Raw genomic sequence first — 8,241 nt, forward strand, 5'->3', positions numbered from 1 at the left:
TACTCTAATCTAAATGTAACCAGGGCATGCACCACAGTGGTCCCATCTTTTCTGCCTAGTTGAAGGTGGTAAAAGGCACTCCGTCACAGCTGCCACCTGTTCATCCAGCTGTATAACTGGATCTAAAAGCATCCCCATACTACAGACCTGTTCTTTCAAGGGCAATACACTCCCATCCCATTAAGGTGACACCTTAAATCCCAGATCAGGCCTTCTGGTCACCAGTAGAGTTTCCATCTTGTTGGGATTAAGCTTCAGTTTATTAGCCCATACCTACTCCAAAACTGTCTCCAGGCACCAGTTCAGGGTTTCTACATCCACCCTGGGATCAGCTGGGAGCATGAGAGACTGCTGAGTGTCATCCGCATATTGGTGAAAACCAGTCCAAATCTCTGGATGACCTCACCAGAGATTTCATGTAGATACTGAGGAGCACAGGAAAAACTTATGGGACTCCACAGGACAAAGGGCTGAGCAACAGTCTCCCAGAAATGCCTCCAGAAGCCTCACCTCCAGGTAAGACTGGACTGGAACCACTCCAAAACAGTGCCTCCCAGCATCAGCCCAAAAACCAGTCCAGAAGGATGCTATGATCAATGGTACTGAGAGCTGATGAGAGGTCCAGGAGAATCAATCAAGAATCTGTCTACATCTCTATATAGTTGGATGTCAGGAATGCCAAATCTTGGGCTCCCAACTAAGTAGGCATGGACCCTTGACTTAATTTTGCAAAACATGCCATGAATTCAAAAGGGATGTTTCAGGCACTAGGAGGAGATTCAGGATGAATATGTTCACGTGTCCTCATATATGGCACATATTACTCCCATCTTGCAGCAGTTACACAGGCTTCCCATGGAATTCTGGATCAGATTCAAGGTTTTGGTTTTGGCTTTGACCTATAAAGCTCTTAGTGGGCTGGGACAGCATACCTATAGGGACCGCCTCTTGTCATATGTCCCCCAGAGAATGCTTAGATCAGCTAACAAACATCTACTGGTAATCCCTGGCCCCAGGGAGGCTTAACTGGCCTCAACCAGAGCCAGGACTTCTATCAGTCCTGGCTCCAACCTGGTGGAACTCTCTGTCTGCAGATACTTGGGCCCACCAAGATCTTTTATCCTTTCAGCGGGCCTGTAAGACAGAGATGTTCCACCAGGCATATAGTTGAGGCTAGTCTTGAGCCCATACAGTGAGCCTCCCTACTGGTCTCCTGTCAGCAGGGGGGCTGTATAGATAGCCCTCCCTCCATGAATCATAGTCTGATCAAGACGGCTGTTCTTCCCTCTTCCCTTCCCCCTGTGCATCATTGCAGGATGGTATGGGCCACTATTTCAAGAATTGTATTTTATTGTAATATATGATTATGTTGATGATGTGGTTTTATTCTGGTTTTAAATGTAATTTATATCTTGTTGTAACCCACGCTGAGCCCACTTGCGGAGAGGGTGGGCTAGAAATCGAATAAATAAATAAATGTTGTAGTTGGTTAGGTTGAAATCTGCAGATCCTCCCAGCTAGTTCACAGTTGGACTGTAAGTCTGGAAAATAAAGCGGCATTGGCAGCTGACCATTTTACAGCTAGCAGCTGCTACTGTGGGAAAAGAAGCCTGAACTCCTTTGTCCTGGCCTCAGAAAACTCTGTTACAACTTTGATCTTTGCTGCTGCCTGCAGCTCTGGACTTCGGAGCTGTTTATTTGGCATTGCCTCCAGACCATTATCTTTTTTTAATTTCCCAATCAAGCCAAGACTCTCCAGCCTTTCCTGTACTTTTACACTGTGACATCTTATGTCTGCTTTTCCTGTGCACTGATCCCAATCTCCACATAGGTTTTCCACCCCAAGTTGATCTTGTGATGTACAAAATACATTTGCATACAACTGTGAATAGCTGTCCACAGTACCTGGTCAACACTGACGTGCCCATCTGTACGGATACAAGATATCCCTAGAAAAAACGAGGACTGTAGGGACATCCACGCCAATAATGCAGAACATCCATGTAGACTGTATAGCCAATGACTCAGAAATTCTCAACTGGGAAAAACGTTGAAGACTACAACTTGTGAACTAAGGGGGCCAAATTTGCTATATGATTGTATCTGATCTTCACAATTGCCTGCTGAGCAAGACACACACGCCCTTTTCATTCCTGCCATCCACATTCACTATACTGTCTTGAGAAAATAGCAAGTTAAAATTGTGTCCTTAGAACTCCAAAATTGACTGTATTAAACAGCCTTTTTTGACAGTAACTGATGCTGCTGTGAAATGACTTGACCTACTGTTGGAAACCATTGATTATCTGTCAGTGATAGGATCTTCTCAGTAGGAGCTCTTGCATGAAACATTTCTATTATTAACTGGGAACGTGAACTAGAGTGGATGTTGGTTCTGTCTTGATAGAAAATGGTTACCACAAAGCAGAATCCCAAATTCTGACATGGATCAATGCAGCTGAGGTTTGTGAGCTAACCAATCAAACATGACATGCAAACAAATTCTGTGAGTCAAGAAACCAATATAATGCAATGTGTGGACCAACTTTTCCTTGCTCTATCTCATAAGTGCTAACAAGATGTTGACAGCCTAGTGGACAAGAGACTCTTGCTTGTCTCCATATCAGTAAAAAACTGCCCAAAATTTATGCAACAGTTGTGGCCAAAAAGGCATAGAGGCCAAGGCCTTCCCATGATGTCCCCCAGCACTGGTATTCAGAGGTGAATTGGGCATAGGCAGTCATTGCCTGCATTCAGTTGTCGTGATAAACCATGTTTTGTGCAATCTCGCTTATACTACCACACATAAGGGACAAACCTTGTCTACCTCTCACCCCTATCTTATCTCCACAATGGTCATGTCTGTGAGCAGGGGACTAGAAGAGGTGATGCTACTCAAACTGTGGCTTCTGTATTCAGATGTCTCACAAGCAGTATGAAATGTGGTGGAATAAACCAAGCTCTACTTTGAAATGGGTTTGGTGCCAAACAACAAATACAGATTTATTAGATTGCCTGTTTTCTGATGTCAGAGCATTAACTGAGGTTCTAACAAACTACAATTATAAACTACAGTTTATTGTAGTTAACACAGCCTGTCTTCCATCATCTGGAGAAAAGCCTGGGGCTTTGACATAATTTTTGCAAGACTTTTTTTCATTATTTGCAAGACTGTTCTTTTGGAACAAAAAAATGGTGACTGAAAAAAATTATTGAATTTCAAAAGGTTAAAATTCTATGCTGGAAAAGAAATTTTACCATAACAACAGTTATTACATTTCAAGCCTGGAAAGCTATTGAGAAACAGATCACATGTCATTTCATAGTTTGTGGTCTAAAAAAATAAAAATCTTTGCCCCTTCTTTCTCTCCCATGACAACATTCAGTATCTATTGTTTTTCCTTATTACTTCTGTATTTTAACTTCTGAAGCAAGTTCAAAGTGGTTTTATTTTTCAGAATGGAATTTCAGTTAAAATGTCCCAAGAAACCTGAACAGTTCAATGAGTCACAGATTTGTTTTCAGCTTTCTGCTCCTGTTCCATCTCAGCATTTACACTGGAAACATAATTCCTCACTTTATGGTGGTAATTGGTCAGTGGAGAAATATGGCCTTATTCTAAAAGCTTATGGGTCATCATCAGGCGCCTCAGTTAGTAATATGGGAAGAAGGTTTGCACCCATCTAGATGGGGTTAAGTAGGCTTTCTATATGCACCAGTGGAGTATTTGGCTTGTTAAAAGTTAATAGCATTTATAAAAGCTGAAAGAAAAGGGGAAAGGCATGAATGTGGTGACCCCGGCAGGAAAAGCAGACAGGTGCAGAATTCCAAATACTATTCAGTGCAGCATCATTTTCTTTGGCACAGCGATGGTAAAATTAATGCATATATTCTTCAAAATATTAATAGTAGCCTTCAAGTGGAAACATTATTTTACATTTGATTTACTTAATATATATATGTATGGATTTGCTCGCAGTTAAAAGATTTGCTTAAAAGACATCCCCAAGAGTCCTAGTGTCCATATTTACTTAAATGCTATCTCAGATTTTATCAAGCTATTGTACGCACATTGACATACAACATTAGCTGTGTCAGTGTCGGGCAGACAGACACAAGGTCCAAATGGTTATGCTTCCTCTTTCCATTCATCTGGGGCAATGTGCAAGGAAGAGGGAGCTGCATATCTTTTCTGTGGAGAGATGCGTTGGGTGTCAGACTGTGGCTAGATAAGGCACTCTCTGCAAGGTTCCCTTTAGAAGCAAGAATAAGTCCAGTGTCTGGCAAAGGAAGTTTTATTGCAGAAAAGGTCCATTATAGTCCACTGTCCTGAATAGGAGACTCAGGATGGTACATGATCATTGTTACCAATGAAGAGCAAGCATAGGATACAGAGTAACAATACCCATCTGGAACAGCCTCCCCCCACAGTTCTCAAAACAACATCTTTCAGTCCTGGGAAGCTGCTCTCCTTCAAGGCCAATGCTTGGTGGAACGGTGTTAGACACAACAATCTCCTCTGGTGGGAATGCTGCCTGGGAACTGGTGCACCTGGGGAGAAAGCACTTAAACACTAGAAGCATTAGAAAATGGAGTCAGTACAGTTTAGATACATACTGGACCTGACATTCTGCCCCCCTTAAAATAGATCCCCCCCTGGCTTATATGGATAGCGAGTATGAAAAGCTTTGGTTAATCTAGGAGCATGAACATGTGCAGAGTTCACCCATTCATCGTAACCAGAATCAAAGTCCTTCCAGCGAATGAGGTAAAAAAGCTGGTTTCGCTTGAGCTTAGAGTCCAAGATTTGTTGTACCTCATAGTGTATTTGGTCGTCAATCAAAGTTGGAATGGGTGGAGCTTTGATGTGCCATTTGTTGTCGGTGGGAGCTCTCTTTAGAAGGCTGACGTGGAACGTATCATGCACATGGCGCAGGTTTTTAGGCAAAGTTACAGCAACAGTTACTTTATTTATTATTTTGCGCACAGGAAAAGGTCCTAGGAATTTTAGAGCGAGTTTGCGGCTGGTTTGAGCTAGCTTTAGGTTTTTTGTGGAAATATACACATGATCTCCAGGTTGTAATTCCCATTCGGCCACACGATGGCGATCTGCGTATTTTTTGTAATCCAATTTGGCTTTTTCAAGGTGTTTCTTAATAAGAGTCCACTGCTGCGCCGCCTCCCCCCACCATGAAGATACATCTGGCAGTTTAGAGGAATGGAGAGGGGGTGCGTCTAACGGGAAGGGATCGAAGTGAGTCCCGTACACAATTTTGAATGGAGCCTCTCCCGTTGAAGCGTGTACACTGTTGTTATAGGAGAATTCGGCTAGGGGGAGGAGGTCCACCCAATTATCTTGTTGAAAATTAATGTAGCAACGAAGGAATTGTTCTAAAATTTGGTTAGTCTTTTCGGATTGTCCGTCGGTTTGTGGGTGGTGGCTTGAACTGATGCCTTGTTCAATATTCAACATTTTCAAAAGCTCCCGCCAGAAGTTGGCAACGAACTGTCCGCCGCGATCCGAAATCACCTTGGACGGAAAAGAATGTAATTTCACGATGTGTTTTAAAAACAGATCCGCTAGTTTTCGCGCGGAGGGTATGGCAGTACAGGGGATAAAATGTGCTTGTTTGGAGAACAGATCTACCACCACTAAAATACAATTATGTCCTTTTGAGATAGGTAGGTCAGTAATAAAATCCATGGATATTACGTCCCAGGGTCTGTTTGGCGTTTCCAATGGTTGCAGGAGACCCGGAGGCTTCCCTTTCCTGGTTTTGGCGCTGAGGCAAACAGGACAGGAACTAACGTATTGGGAAATGTCTTTGCGCATGCCCGGCCACCAGAATTGTCTTTGGACGAGATGCAAAGTTTTTAGATACCCATAATGTCCAGCAGTGGGAGCATCATGACAGCGCTGCAAAATTTCCAGTCTGAGGCTGTCTGGGACATACAACTTGCCCCCGGCCAACCAATCCCCTTGTGGGGATTGGGTCAGTTTGCTCCGCGGAGCTCTATCCCCCTCCTTCTCTATTTCAGCTTTAAGTTTCGATTTCCATTCCTGGTTGGCTGGGAGGGGCTGCTTGGCGCGGCTGCGAGTAGTCACCACGCCCCCAAGTTGTTTAGGCGAGAAGACCGTGTCGACCGTCTCCGCCCGTTTGCTCCTATGTTGGGGCATGCGCGATAGGGCGTCCGCCAAAAAGTTAGTTTTGCCCGGGAGATAATTTAGAGTGAAGTTGAATTTTGAAAAGAATTCCGCCCACCGCAATTGCTTGGCATTCAGTCTGCGTGGGCTCCGGAGGGCCTCCAAATTTTTATGATCTGTCCAGACCTCAAAAGGGTATCGCGCCCCCTCCAGCCAATGTCTCCAGTTAGTAAGGGCTGCTTTTACTGCAAAGGCCTCCTTCTCCCACACATTCCAATTCCTTTCCGCGGCAGAAAATTTTCTAGACAAGAACGCACAAGGACGCAATTTTCCATCCTCCCCCTTCTGTAGCAAAACCCCCCCTATCGCCGTATCGCTGGCGTCGACCTGTACTATGAAGGGGGATTGTTCGTTGGGGTGGGAGAGGATGGGTTCTGTTACAAATTGCTCTTTTAAGCAGTCGAAAGCCGTTTGGCAATCGGGGGTCCATTGTAATTTGGAGGAGGGCTTCTTAGCTTGGTCCCCTTTATCTTTGGTTTTCAGCAGTTCTGTTAAGGGGAGCGTGATTTGGGCGAAATTTGCTATGAAGTCTCTATAAAAGTTGGCAAAACCCAGGAAGGATTGCAGTTCTTTGCGGGTGGTGGGCGTTTGCCAATCTTGTATCGCCTGTATTTTGGCTGGATCCATTTTTAGACCCTCTTGGGAGATACAATACCCAAGGTAAGTGAGTTCTGTTTTATGGAATTCACATTTGGACAATTTGATGGGCAGTTTATTCCTCATCAAGGTGGCTAGGACCTTTTGTACCATTTGAACATGTTCTTCCTCGGTGTCCGAATAAATTAAAACATCATCAAGGTACACCACCACCCCTTTGTACAGAAATTCATGTAGAACTTCGTTTATCATGGACATGAATACAGACGGGGCTCCCGTCAATCCAAAAGGCATAACTAAGTATTCATATTGTCCGAGGGGCGTATTAAACGCGGTTTTCCACTCATCCCCTGCCTTGATACGAACGTGGAAGTAGGCATCTTTTAGATCTAATTTCGTAAAGATCTTACCTTGGGCCACGACGTTGAGAAGGTCTCGGATGAGCGGTAGAGGATAGGCGTTGTTGGTGGACACTGCGTTCAGTCCCCGGAAATCTGTGCAGAGTCTGAGTCCCCCATCCTTCTTTTTTACGAAGAGGACCGGAGCGGCGTGGGGGCTAGAGGCTGGGCGGATGAACCCACGTTGAAGGTTGGTGTCGATGAATTTCCGGAGCTCTTCGCGTTCATGGAGACTCATGGGGTAGAGTCGTCCTTTGGGTAGCGAGGCTCCTGGTAAGATTTCCACCGCACAGTCCGTTCGTCGATGCGGGGGTAGAGTGTCCGCTTCCTCCTCCGAGAAAGCGTTTAGAAAAGGCCAGTAAGGTTCGGGTATTTGGTTGACTTCTTCTTGGGTAAGGAGGGCCTTTTCTTTCTGAGTAGGGTTTTCGCCCCAGTTTTGATTCCAACGGTGATTTTCACAGTTGGCGTGACTGAAGGTAATGCATCCCTGTGCCCAGTCTATGTAGGGGTTGTGATCACATAGCCATTTGCTGCCTAGGATTAATGGGTACTTGGCAGTAGAGCTGATGACAAAGGACCTCTTCTCCCAATGTTGTCCCATGCCTGTGATCACCGGGATGGTTTCAGTTGTAACAGGATTCATGTTGGTACCATCCATTTGTTCAAAGATTACTGGATTTTGTAAATCCCGAGTCGGTAAAACCAGTCCATTAACTAGAGCAGGGGCTATGATGTCTCTTGAGCAGCCCGAGTCAATTAGAGCTTGCACCCGAATGTGCATTTTCCTCTCTGGGTTGATCAGAGTCACGGGCATGAATAAAATGGACCCAGGTGGCCGGTTCGGTGCAGGAACGGGCTTGGGGCGGATCTGTCGTTTGGGCCCTTTTACGACAGATCCATCTCGTTTCCCGACTGGGGGCTCTCTGGATTGACTTCTGCGTTTGGGGAAGCGGGGTCGTATTCCATAACTTCTTCCGCTTCTAGTCCCCTCTCTGAGGCGGGCCTTTGGGAGGCGCCGCGGCCTCTGTTCGCTCGAGGTGC

Source organism: Eublepharis macularius, chromosome 8, assembly GCF_028583425.1.
Source record: "Eublepharis macularius isolate TG4126 chromosome 8, MPM_Emac_v1.0, whole genome shotgun sequence".
Taxonomy (NCBI): Eukaryota; Metazoa; Chordata; class Lepidosauria; order Squamata; family Eublepharidae; genus Eublepharis; species Eublepharis macularius.